The sequence below is a fragment of the Xiphophorus couchianus genome, chromosome 10 (genome assembly GCF_001444195.1).
Source record: "Xiphophorus couchianus chromosome 10, X_couchianus-1.0, whole genome shotgun sequence".
In the NCBI taxonomy this organism is placed as follows: domain Eukaryota; kingdom Metazoa; phylum Chordata; class Actinopteri; order Cyprinodontiformes; family Poeciliidae; genus Xiphophorus; species Xiphophorus couchianus.
The window spans coordinates 8,571,319-8,597,647 of NC_040237.1; the positions used below are offsets into that span (position 1 = coordinate 8,571,319).

At 37.6% G+C, this 26,329-nt stretch overlaps 1 protein-coding gene across 6 annotated transcripts in view; it reads left to right on the forward strand.

Annotated features, from left to right (window-relative positions):
* The window catches only part of sdk2b (sidekick cell adhesion molecule 2b), a 346,369-nt gene that overhangs the window by 44,313 nt on the left and 275,727 nt on the right, over positions 1-26,329 (forward strand). The gene's annotated exons all lie outside the window — the stretch shown is intronic.

Consider the following 26,329-nt stretch of genomic DNA (forward strand, 5'->3'; position numbering starts at 1 on the left):
ATTTTGTAGGTGTCCCTTTTAATTAATGCAAAAAATAAAAGCGTTTCTTTACCCTGTTTGGTCTAGCCCACACAGTTCTGCTTTTTTCATTAATTTTAACAAACCTCTGAGGCTCTCAAAGAACAACTGAATTTATACTGACATTAAATTATACACAGTTACTGAACAGGTGAGTTTTGAAGTTTTGCAATTGGTTGCATATTATTTTACTTTGGGGGGTCAGACTGCAAAGAGTAGAAAAAATGCGTGGCATATTTTTTTCAGATTTTTTTAGGAAAATATTTAAAAAACATTTCTTCTTTCCACATTACAATTACGGACTACTTTATAACATTCCAAACAAAAAAAATCGATATTTATTATTGTACGGTATCAAAATGTAGAAAAAAAGTTTCAGAAGTTAGATGGCTACAGGGTGGTCACAGTGACATCTACAGTGCACTGTCCTATTCTTATTTGTCATTGTGTGGTTTAGCTCATCCACAAAGCAGGATGGGACAAGTCCAAACTGCAATGAACAACCGAGTTTTACAGAGAGGATCATCAGGGTTGACCTTCAGGAAAAAGGATCAGGAAAAAGCACCTAACTTCCCTGCAGACCCCACACATCCTGAACATAAACTGCTTGTGCTTTTCCCTTCAGGTTGGGAGCACTGTTTGCAGAAACATGAAGATTTCTCCAATCTTATCTCTCTGAACACCAACACCATATAGCCTGAGTAGTCAGCCACTCTGCTGTTAAACAAAAAGGAAATTTATTTTCTTTTCCGTATGTACAAGTATATACAGCATACTTGTACATACTGCTCCTTTTAATCCTTATCATATTTTATTTGACGTTTATATATTTATCCCTAACATCTGTACTCTGTGAAAACATAAAAGCCAAAATCAAATGTCTTGCTTGTGCATACAATCTTGGCCAATGAAGCTGATTCTATGTTTCTAACTACTGCAACACCACCAGCAACTTTCTGGAAACTCAAAGCCGAGACATATTGTATAAAACAAGTCAGAAAGAAATTCGAAAAATTTCACTCAATTTGCTGGCTTTTTATCACTCAAATTAGTCTCCGAGGAATCAGAATCAATATGAGACTCCAAACAATATTGTGATTCATGTGAGCACAATTGCAGCATGCATAGCGGAACCAAATTAATGTTCCCTCTCCCCAGCAGAAGTCCAATAGTTTATGAATATGTTGAACCATTTGTTTCCAGTTGCATATTAAACTGAATGAGCTTGTAGGTTTGGTGCTGACAACAGATCCTCCATCTCACCGTGCCAGTATGCTATTGTAGAACGACGTGAGAGCCCATTACTCAAATTGGAGGCACAGACAAAGCCCCACTGCCACTGGTCCAGATGTCAAAGGCTTTTATGAAAATCCCCGATGTGATTCAAACTGATCCAACCAACAAAGAGCTCTTGTGTTCTGCGCAAACACAATAAGAGGCAGTGTGATTGCAGCTGCGAAGCCCCTCATTACTGACAGATAAACAGCGCAGACAAACAGCTGACTACAGCACGGTGAGAACAAAATGTCAGTTGATAAGTATCCGAAACCCTGCTTTAAAATCTGCAGGACAAGCTAAGGGTTCAGTAAGGTTGATTGGCTGTTATTTGCATAGGAAGCCTATTCTTAACGGCTGTAGAGCTGTTTTCATTGCCAGATTTCTTTGTCTAATAAAGGCAACCTTTAGATTGAAACTGCTTTGAGGGCAGTAAAGTTCTGTTTGGTGGTGGGTTCTTCAGGGTGTTCCTGTTCTTGTGTCTTTTGTTGCCAAACCCCAATTTGGTTCAAAGTTTGTTTACTTATTTTTTAACATCTCCTTTTCACCATGACTAACTACCATTTCTCAGCCTTTCCTGCTCATCTTCCAGTCTTTGAGCTGAAACTTTTGTTTTTTAGAACAAAAAAAACAAAAACTTTGGTTTTTTGGGGTTTTTTCTGTTGAGCTCCGGTTTTCCCTATAACTTCAACTCCAACTGCAGAAACTGAAACAAATAAAAACACTGGGACAGCACTCAGCAATAAGACCAGCTGTGTGGCTAAATGAGGCCCATTCATCATTGTAAAGTGATTTAAGGAATTGAATGTATATGCTGACTCTGCTGATCCACACTGATTAGCTTAATAATACCCAGCATTGCTGAAGCCCCTTCACAAAAAACCTCCTTTGTAGATATAACTTTTAAGGTATTAAATTAGAATTCATGTCTTCAAAGAGTAAACATTTTTAATACATGCTGTAAATTATAGGACAAATGTGTCAGTGGCTAAAAACAGCAGAAACATCCCTCCCTCATTCCTTGGTTTTCATTCTTCTTGCATTGTTGCATTGTTCTGGACTATAATAATCTCAACTGTGAGGAAGTGGCTTTTTACAAGCTGTTATAAGGTTTCGACTGGTTTTGAGGCCTCTGCCCCTTATGGCCTTACAAGGGGTTGAAGGCTGAACTCTGCAATTTTCATCTCCTTATATAGCCAAACAGCTCCACCACAATGTTAGGGCAGACTGCCTGTCTGGCTCTGGACTGGGGTGTGGCCCTTTCTGCTGGCCTGCTTTGGGCAAAGAAAGTGATGTCAAAACCTCCTGAGCTTTTCTGAACTCTTCCTGCTGCTTATTTTTTAAAATACAGTTAAAACCAGAACTTTAGATGTGGTGTAAAAAATGATAAATTATCATTTTTATTTTTCACTGTCTGACCGTAAGTCAGGCTAACCCTTTTTATGTTTTAGGTCAGTAGAGATTATCCACATTATTTAATTTTGCAAAATGTGTCATCATCTAGGGATGTTTGGGTTTTGGCTTGTGTTTCCACTTTTGATCATTTCCTTGTTCATGTTTTTATTCTTGCCTTTCCTTTAACTCTGTGTTTTTCCCTAGGTTACTGTTTATTTCTCCCATTGCTTCCTTCATGTTCACTTACCTGCTTTCCTCAGGCCGCCTGCCTTGTCTCTCCTCTCAGATGAACCCTGATTCCAAATAGCCATTTGTTCTTTGTCTTCTGATCAAGTTCCTCACTTTATAAAATAATAAAGATCATTTTTGTTATATTTCTTTAAATTCTGAATTTTACGTACATCCTGGTTGATACATCTTTACATTTTATGAATTGATTCATATGTTGCTTCCACAAACTCTCAGAATAGTTCACTAGAATTGTATTTCCTTGAAATAACTGGTTTTGTTTTATAGGTCACCTTGCTCAAACGTATGGAAGCCCTTTTTTTAAAAAAGAAAAAATGCTATAGTATCTTATACTGTCATTGTATTGAGCTACTATCTGACTATATTGGGGTAGTATCTCATAATGAGATATTTTTATTTAAGAGTGGTGAAAACAGGCTTCCATAGATACATAACTCTTTTCTCTCTGACATTTTTTTCTAGTTAATTAATGCTTTAATTGTTCTGCTCAAAGGGATTCTAATGTGTTTCTGGTTACTGATGGTATTCTAATGTCTCCCTGAATGTAATATCACAAACTCATTCATCATAGATGACGTGTAATTGTTTTTCCAATAAGTTTTAAGGACAAAATCACAAAACTCTGCAATTTGTTTCCTTTACAAGTATTCATGTCCCATACCACATAAAATGTGGTATCTTATATGGTATGTGTCCCATACCACATAAAATGTGGTATGGGACACATAGGGAAAGTTTCCACCAAATATTAACACAGACATTTTTTTTTTTTCACTTTGAAAGTTCTAAGCTTAAGAAATATGTTTTAAATGTATAGTTAGTATACAATTTAATATAAACTTATTGTCAATACAGACATCTAGATACTTGAAGTCTCTTACAACCTCACATTGACTTTCTCTAACCTTAATCAAGACTGGCTGTTCAGTAAAAATTGTTAAATATGAGGAATTTCATCAAGGAAAATTGGAAATATATATTTTTTAGAAGTGGAGTTGGAGTGAAAACTATGTTTTCCAGGTACAGAAACTCTTTCACGAAATAACAGGCTTCCACCTCTATATATGTACCCACTCTGCTAAAAGAGAGAGGATATATGTCATAGATATATGTCAAATTCTCTCAGGCAGGCTAGATGTTCTAACATGTTTATTGTAGGTGTGCAAATGTAGACACTTTTTTTAAAATACATCCTGATGTCAAGTAAGCCCTATTCTTGTGGGAATACTGCATAAAGACAGATGAAAATAAAATACAAAGAGTGTGAATTGACAGATGCAAGGAAAAACTGTTCCATAAAAAAGAAGCCACAGAGATTGATAATTCATAAAGAGATATGTAGGGTCTCTCCCAGTATTTTTGTTAGTGTGTAGGGTTAGTGCTTGGCAATGAAAGCTGTATGACGACAGTCATGCATACAGCACCTGACAGGAAAGAAGGATTTTCTGAACCATGTAGGATTGGAATGTTAAGTTTATGTGTGCTGGCACTGATAAGTCCCATAACTGTACTTGTACATGCCATCATGGTTTAAAAACAGATTTAAAAAATGCTGTCTTCTAGAGCTCTGCAGGAGAAGGAATAGGCAATAAGGATTTGCAGAAATGCCCTATTATGTGTCTCTGTGATGTGCAAAGATGGACAATTTCTGTCAAAGTGTTGACTCACTTTGAGTCCACTGCAAGTTTGTTAGGTACCCAGACGTACTGTCCAGAGGGTCCCAGGATGAAAGATTTTTTAATCTCAGTCAGTTTTACCTCCTTAAAAAAAGGTTAACAAGAAAAAGTAATAGTTTAGTCAGTCATGTTTATATTTTAGAAGAAAATTACTTAATAATCATAAATATTTCCATTCATGAAAACAGAATGTACTTGAATGTACATCTACATTGAAATGTTAGAAGTTAAATATTTGTTGTTAAAACTTCACTTCTCCTTTTTCAGCAGATAAAGGAGCAACCCTCCTTTTTCTGCTAAGTTATTGTTTCCTTACTCTGTCTAAATTTGGAAGCGCACATGAGGTACACTACGAATTTATTTGCTTCAGGGAACCAAATGAGCTTCCATCAACAGGAATTTACACAAGACCAAAGTCACTTATTCTCAGTGAGCTATATTTTATAGTTTTTGGTCTTCAACGCCACCCAGCTCCTCTCCCCCCGTGTAATTATCTCCCCGGACCCATATTTTGTGTCAGTTTGATCACACATTTGAGTGATTTCACTGTAGCCCCAATTTGTTGAGAATTCACTTTTCCCATGCTGCCCTTTTCCTAGGTAGGTCGCTTGGCTAACAATGTGACAAGCAAGCTGTAACAGCTTTCTATTTAAATACCAGTGTCCGCACTTCAAAAGACGGCATTCAGAGGAAAAGGTGTCCAGGATGCGTAAATCGGTTTGAACACTGGATCTCTTGGGACCCTTCTGGCCTACTTCATGGGAGTCAACATCGGGTCTCATGTGGTGTTTATTTCCATCTGGGTATTGAAATGGGATGGATGGACTGCATGTATATGATAGCATTCAGTTAGAGACACTGTGGAGATTTACCTCAATGCGTCCCTGGCATGTTTTCAGGGCCATATTGAGCAGCCTGCGCTTGTCATCCACGGCCTATTCCTGTCGCAACAGCTGGGGCATTATTGTGACTCCTGTGTGTCTGATGTGCTGCCCCTCACGCAATCCTATAATCGCATTCTCAAAGGCCCTCTCATTTGACTTACAGTCTGCCTGAGTTCTTTTACAGGCTCAAAATTCCAGACTCAGTCATCATCTGCGGGATGCGTGTCATTCCCTTATACCCACAACCCATATTCCAGCAAAACCCAATCATCCATTCCTCTGTAGCTTCCCTCCTTGTTCTTCTCTTCCCACCTTCATTCCCTCACACTTCAGTCACCTGATACCCCTGACAAAGTTTTTTTTTTTTCCCCACTTAACTCCAAGGCCACACTGTTGTTCTCATGAGCTGAAGGAAAACCTGAAAAGCTTGGCTGCACTGCTGAGCTGGAGCTCATAACGTTAAGCAGGGGTGGCCGGATGCTCTGACATAGATCTTTCCTTTTGGTATTCTTGTTTCCCTTTTCAAATAGTACAACACTCTTATAACAACTTCTCCTCAGGCAATGTTGTGTTTTTTGTGTAGTTTTTTTTTTCAAATACTTGCCCTCTTAGTTTGATCAGAATGCAGCTGAAATCTTTAATAAATCGGGTGTTTGAAAACATGCGTCTTTGAAGAACAAATTCTTGCCTGACAAGAAGAGCAGTGATCTCAAGTCTTGGTTGTCTCGAGTGGAGATAGTAATCAACTGACTCTCTGCTGGTTGTCTTAATTGTTTCATTAAACTCACAAATTGCATTTCCATTGGACAGAAAATCCTTCTGAGTTTCAGTCAGAGCAAGAAAGGCACAATTGAGTTTTGAAGATATTAAGACATCTTTCTTTCCTTCAATTGAAACCTCTTGTGGCTTTCTTTGGTAGTTACTCTAGTGTGACAACAATAAAACCCTGAAACATCAATTGCAGTCACCGAGGCACTTGTGCAAACACAACATGTCACTTATAAAATATGAATTCCCTAATGTGCACGGCATGAGTAATGTGAACACTAGAAAGCAACTACTAATTATGCCTAAGTACTTCTGAAAGTTTATGCCCATAAATAAGCATATTTATTTATATAAAGTTTGATTTCATTCTTCAGTGTTTATGGCACATTGTTAATGTGTTTGTTTTGCCTCTGCTGCATATGCGGTAATTATATTTCTCATCAACATTTCAATGGTGCTCACTTTTATTTTTTTATTTTTCTCAGGTTACAGGCTTTCCATAATTGATGTGCTTAAGCCTGGATGATGAATCTATTAATATCCTCATGTAAATTACTCTTGTGTGGAGCAAGTCACATATATTTATCACCCTGATGTTCTTCTAATGAGTGAAGTTTAATTAAATCAGAATATATATAAAAAAAGTGACATTATTGTTTTTTTATTATTATTTTTTTATTTTATTTTATTTCTTCTGAGAAGTCTCTATTTAAGCTGTGGTACCAGACAAAGTTTTAAAATATAAAGCAAATAATGTAAAGAGAATAGCATAATCACTTTAAAACTAAAAAAAGGTGTCAATGTTTAGCAATGGGTGATAGCATGCTAGCGATGATGAACTCAGTCTGCTCTGGATTATTCTCTATTTTGGCTAATCTAGTATTAAGTGTATATGGAATACCTATGCTTTGGTAATTAATAAAAATTGCTGTGAAATGGGTGTGGACATGATAATGTTGACAAGTCTTCCAAGAGGTCACCAAAGAATCCAAAGCCAGACAATAAAAACTAAAAAAAAAAAAAAAAAACTGGGCAAAAAGATATTAATGGGAGACTTACATGACCAAAACAGCTGCTGCCCATAAGATGTAAAATTGAAATTTCCAAATCTACATCTTTATTATCCACCAGTTATTTTTTTTACAAAATATTCTTAGGAGTTATGAATTAAAACCCTTTTTCAAACAAGAGCCAAAACATTTGATTTGAAAACTGCTTTTTATGTTTTCCTCAGCCATTTTGCCGCATAATAAACTTTGCTTTATAATTTTCTAGAAGTCTGATAATAATAATGAAAAACTGCAAAAGTGAACAATTTATTGTTAGTTATGTCTATAGGCCTACATATTATGGTCTATTTTTTCAAACGTAGTGCACAACCTCTGTATACTCTTTTGAGACGTGGAAGTAATTGTTATTCTTCAACATTTCCAGCAAAACAAAAATCATATAAACTCTGGACAAGTAATCTATTAATATCATAATGGAACTCAGTCTTGCTGGAAGAAAGCCACTTTTACTACCCCGTGCTCATATAATGAGTGAAGTTAAATTAAATTGTATTATCAGACAAAAAACTGGAACATTGTTTTCCTTGTGCGCCGTCACGTGCTTTCTCTTTGCTTAGGCTCTCATTTTAAATGCAGTTTAAAATGATAAAGCAAGGAATACAGAGCAAAAGACAAAAAAAAAAAAAACATTCTTTAATCATTTAAAGACTCAGAGAAGTGAAATGAAATATCTGGGACAAATGAAAAGTCAATCAACAACAAAAAAGGGAAAACGAATGTCTTGGGGACTGTTTGAGTGTTTGCACAGCAGTTTAAAGACTTCGTTATCCACTTCAAAGAAAAGACTCTCATCCATGGAGAGGGGTTGGAAACACATTTTTGATCCATTTGGCTAATTTCTACATAATGCAGTTGGTAAAAAGAAGCTTTTTGGAACGCAAACACAAATACAACACCATTCTGCAGCTAAGGTTCACTGTTTTTTTTGGGTTTTTTTTACGAAGAGCATCATGCTTTAGAAATACCGAAACACTTAAACTGGCAGAATTATTGCATCATTTGAATTTGAAGGGGAAACATCTAAAAAAAAACAACAACACTCTAACGCTACTTTGCATTTTATGTCTTTTTTTTAATCTTTCGGTGATTACTCACAGCCTGTACTTGCTGTGTAGGTTTCATGCGGTCAGCTCTCAGTGGTTTAATCCAGAACTTTTACTGATTTTCTTTCTTACTACAGCAACGAGAGGGGGGCAAAAAGGCAGCTTTTGTGGCCTCAAGTCGATCAATTACCAGCTGAGCTCGGCTAACCTGCACAGCTCTTTGACCTCCAGCTGGGAGTCCTGCACAGTTCATTTTGACATTGAGCGATTACTTGAGAACGTCTCACTCCCATTTGTTTTATTGGTTTAAAGTACTCGCACTGTGTTAAGAACAATCCAGATTTCACGTGTAGATTCCTGTCAGTGTATCTTTGCAGCAAGGAGTCAAAAGTATGAGCTCAATACAGAGACCGTAGAATTTCTGATTACAAATTATCAATCTGAATTTAATGGCTGATTTTTGATCTCTGGGTTTTAGAAAGTATGGATCTGGCAGTTCAAACCAATTCCAATTTTTCAGTAAGAACTAGAATATAGGAAGATACGAGGAAAAACATGAAAAGAACTTTTTGTCTAACTCTCGTCTGCTCAGAGCGGTTGATTATTTAAAAGAGGAGCTGAGGCGACATTTAACCATGTATGTGAAAGAGAAGAAATTGTAAAATGGTTTCGAAAGAGTTTGTGAAACTAACATTATGAAAATAGAAGGCTGTGTGTATATCTTTGAAACAATTACCTTAAGTCTAAGATTTCCAAGATTAACACCATCACCTATGTAAACATGAATGTCAAATCACAAAATGATAAAACAGAACGGACAAAAGTTTTACTCGCTTTTGCCTTCTTACAGCCTGAACGAGCTGCATGCATGTCTCAACAAGATGCTGGAGGTTTAAATCTGTTTGCTTCCTCTGAACTCATTTTAAACATTTTACTGACAATATAATTGCTGAAACTTAAAAATAGGACTTAAAATTGCTCAAATTAGTATGGGCCTTTCCTGATCTGAGGGGAGGGGGAAAGCATTTTGCAGTTTTCAGCTATGATCCATCGGGGCCAATCAAGCTGAACAACCGGTTTCTCTAAAAATAATTTCTGACTTTCAATGTGTGAATCAGGTTTTATTTTCTTTGGTAGTACATTTGCCCATTTGTTTGTATATTGCATCTTGTTTGTAGAAAAGCAATATAATTATGTCAACATAAAGTAAATTGAGAACATCTGTTCACAGATTCAAAGCAGAAAACATTTTTTTGTTTTTTTTCCCACTGTGTGCATAACTTCCACTTTAGGGGTGTTAGTTTTGGCCGTGTCTTTATGTCTCAAATTTTCTGATCGACCCAACCATATCAACATACTATATTGCAAATAAGGTATTTACTTATGTCCTATGGCTCTCTTGTTTAATCGAATTAGATTTGCATCTGACAGTCTCTGTGCATTCTGCTTAATCTTGCCCTTGACTATTGCTTTTAGAGACCAGACCTAACTCGGGCTTTGACTTAAGAATTCAGGATTACTTTTTAATGGATTTGTTTTTGCATGTAAGAAATGTCTCTGAATAACATCACTTCCAACAATTTTATTTGTAATTTTCCATTACCTGCAGGACATGGAGCTTTTGTTAATATTAACAATGCATCCGAAACAAAGCTAGATTCCCCAGATGTTGTACAACTTTCATTCTCCCCCACCTCCCCCCCCCACACACACTTTTCTAATAGAAATGTTGTCTTTCACTTTCAGCCATGTGTAGACAGATGCTCATTGTGTTGCAGATGTGCTCACGGTGACATTACCATATTTGAAAATAAATTGAAGTCCAGTCATTTACTCTGCTTTAAGCAATGTGAAAAAAATATCCACATAACATGTGAGCTTGAATTTAATATTATTGGTTTTTAGCTGATACCAGTAGCTATATATAAAATAGTTAAGAAGTAAAAAAAAGTCTAAGAAAAAAAGTCTGTTGCTTTGGTCACCTGGACTCAGGGTCACCATGACAGAAGATACAGTTTTAATTACCAAGTGTTCAATTAGAAACATTACAGTAATTAGACACCAAGGATACATGAGAAGAACTGTGGCATGCTAATCAGTACAGACAGCTTTGAACATGGGTGTCTCAGTTCTCTGTTTAGGGTGCTGAATATTAATTTATGAAAAGTGCAATAAATGTGTATTTCCAACAAATAGATCTTGTATATTTATGTAGCAAAACCACCAGAAAATCTGTATCAGTAATTGTAGTAGAAGAACTCCCCCCACACCACCCATCCCCCACAAAAGTCTACTTCTGCTTTGTTTGGTCATTTTATGCAATCATAGGAGAAAAAGGTAAAAAAAAAACTGTGTTTAGAGATGACAAGCAAATACAAGTAACTGGCATGATGCTTTACTAACAGCGGAGCATGTTTTTTTTTGGCATCCTTAATAAATCTGCTTGGCAAGATGTAAAAAAAAAAGGAAACAGAATTAAGGAAGCTTCAGTTGTCCACCAACAAGGCTTAATAATCTGTTAAACATGAAAGGGTATTAAAGCTGATTTTGCTATGATTGTGGTCCCCCTTGATGTAGAATGAGCAAAAACAGTAGCTTCTTCTCTTAATTCTCTTGTGCATATATTTTGCATATAAATCAAGATAGATAGATATACTTACTCAGCTGTTCTTGTTCAGTACCGATTTTCTGTTTTCTTAGATTACAGAAAATTATCTAAGAAAAGGATGAGAGAAGTTTGGGGAATGGGCAGAGATTGACCCAAATCTCAGAGTGATTGCGGTTTGAGCAGGGTGCACGGGCAAGCAACAAAAGAAGAGTCAACTGGTTAGAACAAGACCAACAAATGTGTTTTAAATTATCATGAACCAAAGACTTCAGAGCATGAAGGAGACAAGGGATGATGACCCCCTCTGCCTCGTAACCCGATACCCTGTGGCACAAAAAATCTTTTTTGTGGTCTCCAGGCCTCTCAGCCCTCTTGGTTAAACAACCTCCCAGTGACTTGCACCAGGGCTTTAGAGTCTCCAATCAGATCAGAATAGCTAGAATAGTCAGCTCTTGTTCCCAGAAAGGCTCTGTAAAAGCTAGCTCAGCTCCCCAGTGCTCTCCCTTCATTAGCCTTTTCCTGGCATTCATGTAATGATCACTGTTCTTCTTCTCCTTCCCCTTCAGCAGCTATTTCTTTTTATCCTCTAAGTTTTGTTTTTTTCTGCTAAGCGGAAACAGAATGATCATGATTTACTTGTCAGAGTTACACCATTTTCTTTCCTTCACACCCTTAAACCTTTTGACGTATTTTACCACCTTTTATATTATTTGCCATATACCACTTCAACATACCATATTCTATTCATGCTACCCATCCATTTTTCCCATCTATGTCGTCTCCCCCTCACATAAACTGCATTCTTCATTAGTTACAGTCATGCAGCTGTCTTCTGTCCTTGAATTTTGCACCTGTTTTGTCCCAGGAGGGCATCCCATGTTTTGCCGTTGTGATCTCATCTCCTTGAAGGTTTGTGTTGAAAGCCAAACTGTGGTTACTCTACATGTCTGAACTCTGTCTTATCTGTAAATCTAAGCTGCCCTATCTGATATAAAGACCCTCTTTACTTTCTTGCAATTGGATATGGGCATGTTTCTGGCTTCAATATATACGAAACTCTTTAGAGTAATAAAATGTTTTTAAGTGTCTTTAAAAATCTAGATGATGCTTTAACTCCATCAACCTTTGTTAACAGTGTCAAAATATGATGCTTCTATGAACTGCTGTTCAAATAGCATTCTCTGCTGAGAATTACTGCCTACACTAGCATCACAAGCTTATCTAATGAACTTAATGACTTCTGTATAAAAACAAGGGAAACCTTTTAAAACATCATAATTCACATGCACACACTGTCTCTATCTTCACAAGGACTTTGCACTGACTTGCATTCATTTTTATTAGAGGTGCTAAAAACACACATGCACACACCTATGCGCTTTAGCTGGATGAAATGATGTGTGGCTTGCATAGTATTAGCATAATGGTCATTTACATAGGACAGGACTGTTCCAGGTAATTCAATCTATATGTAAAACACTTGGTAGTGAGACAGGGGGGCCGATGACAATTCGACTAACCCATGCTGCCCAGAGCACCTGTCTTGTCATAATTATAGCCTATGATTAGGCTCGGTTCAGAGGCGTACTTTGGAATTAAAGGCCATGCTTTCACAGATTGAATCTTCATAGACTTCTGGTGTTTATCTCTACTCCTAACTGGTTATTTTGTAACATAGATGACATACGTGTTCTTGAAATTGATTGATTACTGAACTGTTTTTGCCTGTGTAATCTGATACATAGTCCATCTTCAGAAGCAGGTAATTAAAACTGGAATTAAACTACTTGACTTGATAATCTGACAAATCCCTACTGCCCATGAAATATTCCTAAGTGTCCAGGTCAAATTCCCACTGTTTTTTTTATTTTTTTTATTTATTTTTTTTTACAGAATTAATTTTTTGCTTATGTACAAAGATTGTGGGATGTTAATAGGAACTTTAATTGTACAAGTGACTATGAAAGCATGCTCAATGTGGTATTGACATTATTGCTGACAAAATAGCCTCTGTGATATCATTGCTATTATAGGATGTTGCAAAGTAAGAAGAGAGCAAAAAAGAACATGTTTCACAAAGGCAGAGGTGGCCTAAAATGGCAGCTAGTTTATCAGCAACTTTGGGTTTATGTTGGGAAAGTCCAAGAAGCTGTGGTCACTTTCATAGCACAACATGGTGAGGCGTCAGTCCTTGTTTGTATCTATGCAGCTGTTGACCACACTGACTACACATTCCTGCAGACTGATTGGGTTGGGACTGTGCCGAAGGGCTACAAACTTCCCATTTAGTGCAGCTGAAAAACTTAACATTTAGCCGCAACAATCTGGCTGAGAGACATTACTATGAAAACAGAGTCACAGAATTAATGTCTGCTATTAGGGAGAACTTTCAGTCAAACTGCAAGTCATATTAGATGAGCAAATTGAAATGGAGGCACACAGTTTGGGATGCACATCTGGTGGATGCAATGAAAATATTGTGCTTACAGCACCGCTGCTGGTCTGTGGTCGAGATGAGTGACTTCCTGTTTTTTTGCTGGTTAAATTGCAGTGTCAGGAATTCCACGCAGAACTTAAAGCATGTGTGTTTGCAGTAGTTATGCAAATAAAACACATATTCAGGATTCATCTGCCACTCATTTTACTTTTTGCTCCTCCTCATTCAAGGAATCATACACACGGTAATAATATGAGTGTATTCATCCACCTTTTTCATGCATCTGGATTTGTTCCCACATGCAGTCTTTTTGGTGTCAGAATTCATCGTGTTTCAATCATCTTGAACCGAACCTCAGCCCTTGAGGCCTCTGGTTCCTTTCTGGTCACACAATCACCTACCAAAACTGTAATGACGGTACATTTATCAAACATGAAAGCCATCACTGTTATGTTATCAGTATAAGAAGCCTTCATTCATCCACGAGTGACAGCCAACTCAGTTAAAATTGACAATCTTGTTCTGATTTGCCAGGCTCATGAGCTCCCACCAAACAGACTCAACTTGGTCTTTTAGACGTTATATTTCTAGCACTCTCTTTGTTCCACTTATGGTCCATTATTTTATTTCTGCTCCTCTTTTCTTCCTCCTTTTTGTTATTTGCCGCTGTCTCCTTCCTCTTCTACTTCCTCCTAATAAATAATTCATGGGGTCATGCATAATTTAAGAGAAGCAGCCAGAGATTTACACAGCTCTTTGTGTCACTGAGTTTTGTTTGGTGGCATATTGAATAATTGTTTAATATATCAAATTGACTGGGAGTTGTGAGCCTAGGCCCAGCCTGCTGCAGCGCCTGATATGTATGATTATGGCAGAGGTGATTGCCACTTTTTTTTCCTTCTCCAAGACTGCCAAGGGAAAACTCCACTTACCTCCAACTGCCATAAATCTTCTCATTGGTTGAAACATGTCTTAGAATGCTTTACTGCGTACTGTAAGTCTACACAAATGAAGTGGAGAGTAGTAATTAGTCCTTGTGTGTGGGATTTCACATTAACTTGTTACTCAACTAAGCTCTGCTGTAGGCCATTTGAGAGCTCCACTTTTTTCTAGTATTTAATTCTCTGACATTCAAAGCCGGGACGACAAATATGAGAAACCTTGGCAGCATCATTAAATTGTCCCAGAGGACACAGTTAGACATTTTCAGGACCATAGTCTTATCGCTTTTGTTGTGATGGAGGAACTTGAATGTATGAATTTTGCTCACATTCATTGCTCATTTGAAAGGATTTATGTGTCTCAGAGTTGCATGTAGCTACTTATTATTTCAAGTACTTCTGCAAAATGCTGAAATAATCTGTCATTACATCCATAGCTGCATCCCTCTGGGTGGCTGTTTGATTGAAGGGAATGTCTTTGTCAAGTCCTATTTAATAAACTGCTGCTTTGAGCCAATTCCCTTGTTTCATAAAGTGACTGATCTGTTGTGGCTTTGTGTTGTCTATCCAGGGCAAATAATGTCAAGTGTTTGTGTCGAGATGATTTCAATTAAGTTGAGTTTCATAGTTAATCCCTCCTCCATATTATGATATCGACACTGGACTCTTTAATTAAGGAAAACGAATACAGATTGATGCGTGTTGATTGCTGCAGCTGTCCACTGTTCTTAGATCATAACAAAGCAATGCTACTGGGATATTGACCATATGGCAATAAAATCATGCTAGTGAGAAGAGGACATTTCTTGACTCCCTTTAAGAAGGTGTGGTCTCAAGCTTAAATTTGACTTGTTTTATAATACCTACAAATTTTTTTTTTTAAAGATTTTTTTTCAGAAAAATATAAATAAATAACCTGTTAGAAGTCACTGTATTTACAACCAAATATTGGGGTCACTTGAAGGTAACTTACAAAACAAATTGAGAACAAAGTATTTGTTTTACTACCTGTTTTATATGCATAGCTAAAATAACAAAAGAAGAAGTCAAAAAGATGTGAAGTAGTCCATAAAGCATATAAAAAAAACTTCTATTTAAAATGCTGGACATCACCTTGGACACACCTGCTCTGTAATGAAATATGGTAGTGGCAACATCATACTGTGGGGATGCTTTTCGTCTGCAGGGACCAGATGTCAGCCTGGAAAATGGCAAAAAAAAATGGATGGAATCAAGTACAATGCAATCCTGGAAGGAAACTTGTCAGAGGCTGTATTGGATTTAAGGCTGGGACAGAAGTTCTACTTAAAGCAGGAGTATGCCCCTAAAAATAATGCTGGAGCAACAATTAAAAGGCTTTGCCTACAGCATATTTGTATGCTTAAATGTCCCAGTCAAAGTTCTGACCTGTAACACACCGAGAATATGTGGTAAAACATCATGCTCTCATCAGGTCTAACTGGGCTTGAGTTATTTTGCAAAGAAGGCTGTCCAAAAATACCTCTATATTTTCAAACATGATGGAGACAGGCCACCAACGCGAATCTGTAACTGCAGGCATATGTTGATTCTACAAAACATTGATTCATTCAAGAGCAGACCACACTTTTACTGTATTTATTTGGAAGCCATGTACTGGTTTTCTTCTACTTTACAGTTAAATACTATTCTGTGTTGGTCTGTTACAGATTTACTCTCATCAAAAACTACATTGGTCTTGATTTCTGCAACACCCCTGGTCACTGAAAAACGTTTTTTTTTTGTTGTTGTTCTCTTTTAATACCTGGAAACACTTTAGTCATTTGATTGATAGATTTTAAAGACCTGTTTTAAAATTAGGCACTGAACCCAACCGCACTTCAAAAACTCCACAACAAGCTGAAATGGAAAACAAGATAATCAAAAGCAAGGAAAGCTGTGCTACATATTTTTAAAAAGGGAAAATGTATTCACTGTGAACTTTTCATGCAGAAACTGATTAGCTCTGACTTTTACGACATGCCTCTAATTAAACCCATTATTCATATTTAATCAATAATTTGTCACGATAGTCTGTTATATCAGTGATAATTTTAGTGCCACCATTAATTTTATCCAAATTCTGCCTTAAATTGCCTTCACTAATTACAGCATGATGAAATTTGTTGACATTTTTCTTTTTTTTTCCACATCAATGCTGTGGTTTCAGTAAATCTCCTGATTCAGGAAGCAATCCATACACACACATGCGCACACCCGCACACACACATGCATGCACAACCAAAAAAAAAGAGAGACGCAGACACAAACTTCTGTTATGAAGATCATAAGAGAGGCATCACGTTTTGTCACTGTCAGCTGCCATTGATGTGACTCAGCACAGCAGGATTTTTTTCCCACTGGCTTTTACTCCAAAATGTGACACTCTGTATCTACCAGAGAGAATCAAAGTGAGAACACCTTGGTACAAGAAAATGCCATTCATGGCTTGTCTTAAACTGCCTTCTTGAGTTTTTTATCACAAGGTTCAGGTTCAACTGCTCTGAGGCTGCAGGCAGCTCCAGATAAATTGGACCCGGGGAAGAAGGTGGAACACTTTGGTGGGAAACAATTGGACCTTGGAGGAGTCTGCTGCACCTTTGCTACAAGCAACAAGCTTAGAAAAGTTTCCAGTCGGAAGTTCAGGGAGAGAGATTCTTAGCGGTAGACAATGTTGCAGTGGCAGTTGTTGAAGGAGGGGGAAAAAAAGCTAACCCCCCAAAGACTTAACATAAAGTCCAGGTTCTCACCTCTTCCAGAGGAAAGAAAAAGCAAAAACAAAGCACATCTTTACCTGGATGAGGCAAGCGAACAGGAAGGAAACACAGAGTGGATTGTGTCAAAAAATGAGAAAGCGGTGGTAAAGCTGATGCAGGGAAGGAAGGTCTGCGGAGAGAGATCAAAGCAGCATGAGGGCATGTGTCGGTGTGCTGCCCTGCAAAGAGCATCGGAGAGTGAGAAGAGAGAAGTCTGAGACAGCTGCTGCATCATTAGTGCATTATGATCAATTCTCAAGACTCTTGTTTGCAATCGGTGGGGATGCACTTGCGTCGAGGCTATTTATGTGGCTAGGCCCGTGCAGCTCCAGCAGAAAGACATCCTTGTCGTTTCTTTTCCCACATTTGTGATCCCTGATTTTTCTCACCCACCTCCACATCTCGCTGTTGGAACGGTTGCTGTTTCTCAGATGCTCGGCTCTGCATATATTTGTTTAATCTTAGACTTGACTGATAAAAGCCATGAGAAATGGTGTCCATCTGTCTGCAACCTTTGCATGTTGGCAGAAAAACAAAATTATAAGCCATGTTTTGTGCTCTACAACACTTCTCCCTTTAATCTACATGTCCCCCTAGGTGTTTCCGCCACACTAATGATTTTGGCACCCCCATTGTTGTGGCTACTGGTTTATCAATACCCCACAGCAGGCAGTAAATTGTCAGGGGATGTGATTTAAGATCCCTTAGCACCCTGGGAAGGCAGCTGACAGTTGAACATGGTGGCTAAATCTAGGCAGACACAAAAGAAGTTGAAACGGGCTGCCTGTTTGGAACAAAGTGACTTCAGAAACGTGCCAACAATCTGCATGAGTTTGTGTGAACTTCAGTGCATGCATTTTATGTAACAGACCACACTAAATGGGTCATAACGAGGGAGCAGAAGACATGGAGAGAAATTTAAATCAGTGTTGGATTAAAAAAAATAAAATCCAAAAGTACAACTATGTAGCAGAAAACAGGCAGACGTGCAGTGTCTGAATGTCTTTTCAAAGTATAGTTATTCAAAATGAAGACCTGAATCAGAGTAAGAACCTTTGGAAAGACCAGAGAAAAATATTTTCAGATAAACTGAATCTATTCTGACAAGGTCTAAAGGAATAAAGAAAAAAATCATTCTGTAGACATGCAAACCTGGGCGTGAGTTACCTTCAAGCTGCTGTATGTAACTTTTATTTAAAAAATAATTTCTTACATATTTGTTAAAAATATCACCATATATTTGACAATGTGGTTTGAGACATAATATATGCATAAATAACTCATTTTTTTAATAGACGTTACATTCTGCAGCTTTAAACAACTTGCAGCTTAACTTATACATTGATGTGTATAGGGTCAAAGGCAGACAAATTAGAGGTAGAGGTGGATGCAGAAGTAGATATTTGATAAATAGCAAAGTCACAGTCCAAAAAGTTCAAAATCCAGAAACAGGAAACAAAGGCGCAGGAACACAGACTGCAATCCAAAGATATACAGTATGGGGATGAAGTGCACACCAACAGACAATTGACATCAGAATTAAATTATTATTTATTTTTTTTAATCTATGGTGCTTGCACTCACTCCAACTTAAACTTCTTGGCTCGACACAATGATTTAGAGTTGTGCTGGAGACATCCCAGAACAATTCTTTGCTTCCTAATTCTCCTTCACAAAGAAACACATTTTATTACAGGGGGGCCATTGAGGAATTTGGAACTCCCCCTTTTTTGATATGTTAATTTGGGGAGGGGGGCAAAGCCCTGTTGGACTACAAAATAAGGGTGACATTAACATGAACAGAAAGTCATTGGGAGTAATTACTTTGCAGCCACTGTCGTTCAAAGAAAGTGAAGGCAGAATGAGAAAAGAAGACAGAGGCTGACAATGAAAGAGTCTGCTGGCTCATTTACCAATGGAGGCCTTTGGCTGCCTTATTTAGCTGAAAGAATGGCGCACTGTGGCGTACAGGGTATTTCAGCGGTTTATTGTTTAACCTGCTCATCCTAATTATGATACATAACACTCATCTTTCTGCACACAACAGTTCATTGTGTGAGAGTTTTATATGGGTTGTGTGTGGGAATACATTCTGTGCACAGATATACATTGCCATGGATCAACTGTTACAATAATGATGACCCAGAAAACCACTGTTCTCCTCCTGATGTTCCCTTAGATCATAAATAAAGATGGATGTTGTTGGCTTTCTAAGCCATGAAGGTAACTCAGAGGTTATTTAAATCTGCGGTCTGTCAAAGGCCCAATAGGAGCCGACTTCTGTAAAAAGCCTATTAAAAACCTCAATTTATTACTGGCTATTTCTTCTGACAGCTAGTTTTAGGTGTTCTCTAATGCTTATCTTTATTATGTAAATACAATTTCCTCTAACAGTGAATTGGACGGTTCTGTTTTGAGGATGAAGCATTTCACATTTTAGTGAAATGGTGAGTGGCATTACCCAAGAGTTTGTATTACCAATATCAATTAAATTGCCTTTAAAACCATAAGGTTTACTCCAGATACAAGCAGAAAGCAAAAAAATAAATAAATAAATAAAGCAGGAATATGCCAACTGGCAAAGAGTGCCACAGCTTAAATCTAGTTGTAGTGAGTGGAAGGGCAATAATTGCTAATAATCATAAATACCTTGAATGACAAATGGAGGATCAAATCAAATTAATGAACAAACCTTAATAAATTGTATGGGAATATTGAAAAATAACTTCAGAACTAATTAATTAAACAAAACAATAAAAGAAGAAAGATTAGTATGAACCGCAGATGCAGTTAAAACAGTCTACCATAAATCAGCGTGGCCCCACAGCTGTCTCAGTGGGAAAGGTTTTCTTGTACTTCCTCTGAATCCGAACAGTCGTCATATGACCACAGGATGTTTGTACTCACACACACCTCACATAAACGGCACAGACCACCTGGGTGACACCTCTCCCGCTTCAGTATATTTCAAGACCCTACTTTCCGGAGCGCCCACTCCCTCCCTGCATGTCCAGTTTTGCTTTCATTAAACTGGGCATGCAGTTTTATGAAAGTGCATGCCCAATCAAGGTCACATTGAGAGTGCCACACTTTCCTGCAAACATCCTCCTCAATCGACAACAATGTTGCAATTTCCATCCAGGAGTTTTTAGCCACTTAACAGTGTTTTGTAAGAATTTGTGAAGATAAAAATGCACATAGTTCCTCCTCATGTCATTCACAAATGTTCCTGGAAAGTATTCATGGCTCATGTGTATACAGAAACCAAGTAGTGGAAAATTGAAGCCAAATTTCTACATAAAACACAACCACAAACTTCTGAGCAATCACATAGCACACCACACAGAGCTCTGTATGGGAAGCTCCACTTTACCGTGGCTCAGTTGTAGCTTGGGTCCATGTATTTGTGTTCTTCCTGAAGGGCTCAATCTTCATTTTGCAAACCTTACTCACAGTGAAGTTTATTGCAATGCACTCAAGACTGACATCAATCTAGAAAGCTTAAAAGGCTAAAAAGAGTGAATGTTAGGTGTACTCTGTTAAGTCTTTCCTTTGTCTGCTGAAAGTTTCTCACGATCTGAACAAGCTGCTGAGATTTCTTGTTACATTGTAGAGAATAGCTTCTATTAAATGACGTTTGTGTGGTGACCTATCAAATCCAGAGGACCCAAAAGTGCTTCACACTACATTCAGTCATGCATGCACAAATTCACACGCTGATGGTGATAAGCAACCACATGGTAGCCGCATCTCCCCTGGGCAGACTGAGAGAGGCGAGGCTCCCATGCACCCATGCCACCGGGCCCTCTGACCATCACCAGCAGTGAAGGTGGGTGAAAATACTTAAAGTAAAATCCTGTGAAAGCGTAACCCCACCCATAATAAATTTTGGAAAATTCCACCAAAGTGGCGGTGCCAAGAGACATTGAGGGTACAAGAACTGAGTCCTGCTGCGAGTCCCTCCTGTTTCCCAAGCAATAGAGTCAGTCTTACACAGTCATCTGTTCTGCAGCGTACTGCCAGCAGTCAGAGCAAAGAAGACCTATGGCACTCCGTGTTCACATTGCAAATAAATCACACGTGTGCAAAGCTGAAAGAGTTTTATTCAATCATTCAGGGCTCATCACACTCACTATTCTAACACTTGACTCAGTAACAAGGGTGTGTGTGTCTGACTGAGATTCTTATATACCCAGTTGTGGTACTGTGTTGCATATATATATATATATATATATATATATTATAGAATTCAACTGCACTATTCACCATCCAACCTTAAGATCCTATCACTTAGGATATTTAACCAAAAAAATCTCTGAGATGGTTTTTGGCTAAATATTGCAGAACTTAACAAATTTACACATTTACATTTAGACAGTTTATCAGCACAAGAAACTTGACTGAAGGGTTTTTTACACTTTGAACAGATTTATTTGTGATTTTATTTGTTTTTGGATTTGTGGTACTTTTTTCATTGAACATTACTGATTGCATGTCACAACTGATATTTACTGTGCGGTCTGCAATGACAAAGATAATCTCTTCCTATTACTTCCTGTTTACAAAGAAGACAAACTACAACGACCAAAATTGTAAACTGAAGCTTCAAAAACAAACTAATTAAAATGATCAGGGTTTGTTAATTTCCTCTATGGATTATCTCATTGACTTTCATCTACAAAATATTTTCAAAACATTAAAACTTGATCTTTATTGGTATTTTTTAATAGAACTGATAAACCAGGAGACTTGACAGATGACCAGAAGCTCTGCTTGAAGGCGACTTGTGCAGTTTCTCACTGGCACATCTCAGTTACTGTAATGGCTTGAACAGCAGTTGTGTCTGTGTCTGGTGTGCGCTGAAACAATATTGTGATTTTAAAAAAAAAAAAAAGATTTCTCCTGATCTCTCTGACAGACATGTAAAGCCCACCACCTGCCTCTAATTACCCCTACCTCAGTCATCTTTTTTCTGATGTAGAAAAAGAGGAAAACTGAAATATAACCACTGAGGATCCATAACCATTTTCCAGGTTGTATGCTTTTTATTGCTGTATTTAGAACCTTTCTAAATATATTGCAAAGCATTAGGGAAAAGAGAATTACCCAAGCAATCATAACTAAGACAACTGCTTTTTCAATCTTTGGATGATCAGAGGGGTAAGATGACAACAAGACACACGTACATGCAGAACTAAAACAAAAGCAATTTATAATGAGCACATAGAGATACAGTTGACATAATCTTAACAAGGGTACCTCATGACTCAGTAGCTTCCAGTGTCATGTTTAGCACTGTAAACTTGGTAACTTTCAATATAGAAAGTTACCACTTTCTATAATGATTTAATAGTTTCAGATTTTATGAAGGGAGATTGCTCAACTGTTCTTCACATAGTACATTGCTTAATTGAAGTTTGCAGACATTAATTTCTGCACATCTCTCTTGTGGTTCAGTAATATGTGAGGTCTGATCTTTGAATAGGGCATTACAGTATTTACATTGCCCTTTCTTTGTCCCCAATTCTATTACAATTCTGTAGAATTCATTATTTTATGTAAAATGCTTAATAATCAGGTTTCAATATCGTTTCACTTGTTCCTAACAGAACCGTTTTAGGTTTACTGCTGTAGTTATGCTGCTATCGGCATTAGCAGCTGGAGGACAAACTGACCACTTTTCATTCCTTTTCTACATTCTCCTCCTTCTCTACAGTTTAGCATTATTTGCTATTATTTTAACTTTTAACTTTATGTTTTCTATGTTTGTTACTCTCTGTAGAAGCTCCATCTGGTCTTGGGTTCTCTTTAGCTGTGACACGTTCATGGGGTGGGATCATTGGCTAAGCTACTGCTGCCAACAACGTTCTGCTTCTATAGATGATGCACTTGGGCCTGTCTTTCAGTGATTAACCCTGTCTCTCTCCTACTAAGCTTTTGCTGCAACTTACTGTATTTGCCTCCTTTCATCCAATAACCTTTCAAAGAGGCTGGCAAATTATTTAATATGTGTCTCTCTCCTAAATGAGCCCTCTAATGGAGCTACTACTACTCCTATCGGTGCTTCTGTTTCTTTTTTGTGTGTCTGCCTTGAACTCTTAAACCCCAAGCTGGCCTAGGAAGCTGGCCCCTCAAATTGAGCCAGTTTTTGCTGCAGTTTCTAAGTGAAATGTTCCTTTCTGATGTCACTATATGCTTGCTTAATAGGAGGGATTGCAGCAAGGTCAACAAGACAATGCAAGCTATTGTCCACTGCTACTTCTTTTCTTAAAGTCTTCTATCTAAAGAAATTCTTTAGATTGCATGAAGTCACTTACTTGTTGTAATCCTGTTTAATGAGCATGGATGTAGTGACAACGGAAAGGAGAATTCCCCTTTAACAGGAAGACACCTCTAATACAACCAGGCTCTGTGTAAGCAGTCTTCTGTCATGACCGAAGGGAGGTTTGGGAAGACACAGCATACACAGAGACATGGATTCAGGAGTGCTTTATATGTTAAAGAAGATAATTATTGGCAGTAGCTTCTTTAGTTGCTTTCTGTGGTATTTAACAACTGAAGAGATAAGCTCCGAGTTAGTTTTTATGTTTAAAAGATGAAAGTGAGCACATACAGTTAGTCGAAGAAAAAGCTTAATCGATTGCTTTGTCTTGGAGAGAGACAGAGGGTCAAAGAAAAAGACACGGCAAAGTGTATAATCTATAGGAGGACACAGTTATTGGCAGCAGATGTGTTACACCAGGAAGGTGTCATAGCTAACCAGAAGTAGATGTACTAGATGTTGCTTCTACGCCACTTTTAATATAAGCTTTAGTCCTTGCTAGCCATGCTTGCCAAATATTGGACAATTCAAGTTTGATTAAGAAGAATCTCAAAGACATTTTATTGTTGGCAAAGATGTCGTGGCCCGACTTCCCATGGGTTTATTTACAGCGCACCTAATTTTTAGTAAGCCAAAAATAGGTGACTGGGTAAATTTAGATCCAGTCTTTTAATATATTTAATAGAGTCCAAGGCCTTCAGCAAGCAATCATTTCTTGCTGAAGGCCGAGGGTCCAAACCATCTGTATGAAGCAAAGCGAAGAACAAGGAATAGTTTTTTGTTTTTTTTACCAGACTAACAAACTCCAGGAACCACCAACAGACTTGCATTCTGACAGTCATAAATCATAACTTCACCACTGTGGAAAACAGTTGGTATGAAGTATTTGACTTAATATTGTTTTCAAATTTCTCCAAGTTATGTGTTGCGAATTAGAGCCACACATCTTTACATTCATGTAATCTGTCTAAGAGACAGTTTCTGAATTGCTGTAATAGATTTAGATCTAGCTAGGGCCATTCTTCATTTTTTTTAGGGAGAAAAAATGTGTTATCCAAGCAGGCTTTCCTAACAAGCAATGTGTATTCTGTATTTTCCACAGTATACTTTGATTAACTTTAACATTTGAATCATTTTTAATATTTCCCACGCTGTCCACTTCTAGCAAGACCGGCAGCTGTCTTAAATTATGTCCACTTCTAAATATTTGTTCTCTCTATAAAATTAACTTCAAATTGTTTGAAATTGGCCTCATAACACTTTGCAGATTGATGAGCAAAAAAAATAAAAATAAAATTTGCCTTGCTAAGGTCATTGCTAATGCCTCTTTTCAATAGTCAGAACCTTGCTGCTACTTTCCCTTTCAAATCCAATGTCGGAGTCAGAGGTCTGCTTAGTTTTTCTCACAACTATAGAGGCAGTGATATAAACTGTTTTCTTATGTGTGTATAAGTCTTATGTGTCTTATATGTGTTTCTCCTTTAATGTTTGTTGCAGAACCATACACACACAATTTTTCTTTCCTTCTGACCTTCTCCTGCACGCTAAAAACCCATGCTGATTATGCACTCCCAGGTTTATATACACATACACCTACAAACACCGACACAAAGAGGAACACGGCTCAGAATTGTTTAGCATACAGCAGGCATTCACTCATTGTTCTCAGGAAGTCACAAGGTCAACAAGTTTTATCCCTGATAGACTCAACATGGAGCTGGTGGAGAATGAGCAAAGAGAGGGACACATGCACAGGCATCCCTCACACAGGAGAACAAATACGCAAAAATACACTTCACACTCTGGCATGCAGGGGTGCACATTTCTTTTGAACAATAAATAATGTGAACTTATTACAGTACGGCCAGGGCTTGCTGCTGATGGTTTCTGACAACTTTCTTAAGGTATCCAGTAAAACTTGTATACCGGGAATTCACCCTTTCTAATTTCTTATGCTTCAAGTAAAAATATATATTTTTGGCTGTTATGTGAATATTGTAATGTTATGTTATGATACTTAATTCAACCCAGTTCCATTTTGTTTATATACCAGCAATTCAGAAAAGTACTTACTGTGACACAAAGATCAAATTATCATTATAGATATTTTAACTTCAGAAGATATTGCATTTGCATTTTTCTTATATATTTAATTGCAATTTTTTTTCAAGAAATTGTGTTTCAGTTTATTTAAGGGGAAAAAATCAGTCAAACTAATTCAGAATCAGATACTGCTGACAATTTACCAACTTTGTCGCTATACTTAGCACCTTTTTGGACCTCAGTAACTATTCCTTTTAAAATATCAATTAAATCTAGTGACTTTTTTTATTTGAGACTTTAGTGAAAACACATGAAAGCATGAATCATTCTACAGTTGCAGAGAGCAGTGAGTCCCGCAATGAGCCCCTCCCACCTCCGAAGCGCTTGCAGGTGGTCAGTCTGACAGCAGTCTCATCGTGCAGCAAACTCTGCCTGCAGTCAAGGCAGAGAGGTATGGAGAGGAGATCCACATAGCAGTTGAATCATGCATGCACAAACTACTGGTGATCTCAGTTTGGTATAAAATAGATATAAATATAATGTAAATATAATTTTTCATTTTGCTATTTTTTTCCATTCAAACCTTTGGGAACTACAATAATCACTTGCATCTGATTCACACAGCCTCAGTCAATGGTTCATCTTCTCCAATGTGTGTTCCTCCAATAGCTTTCTTTTGGTTAAATTTTATATTATACAAAACAGATTTATGTAGTGTAGGTTCAGGCCAAATATTTGTTTTATTAAATGTACATTTTGAGGGGTGTTGCATGGCGCAGTGGTTAGACAGGGCACCCTTACACAGAGGCTGAAGACTTTGACGCGG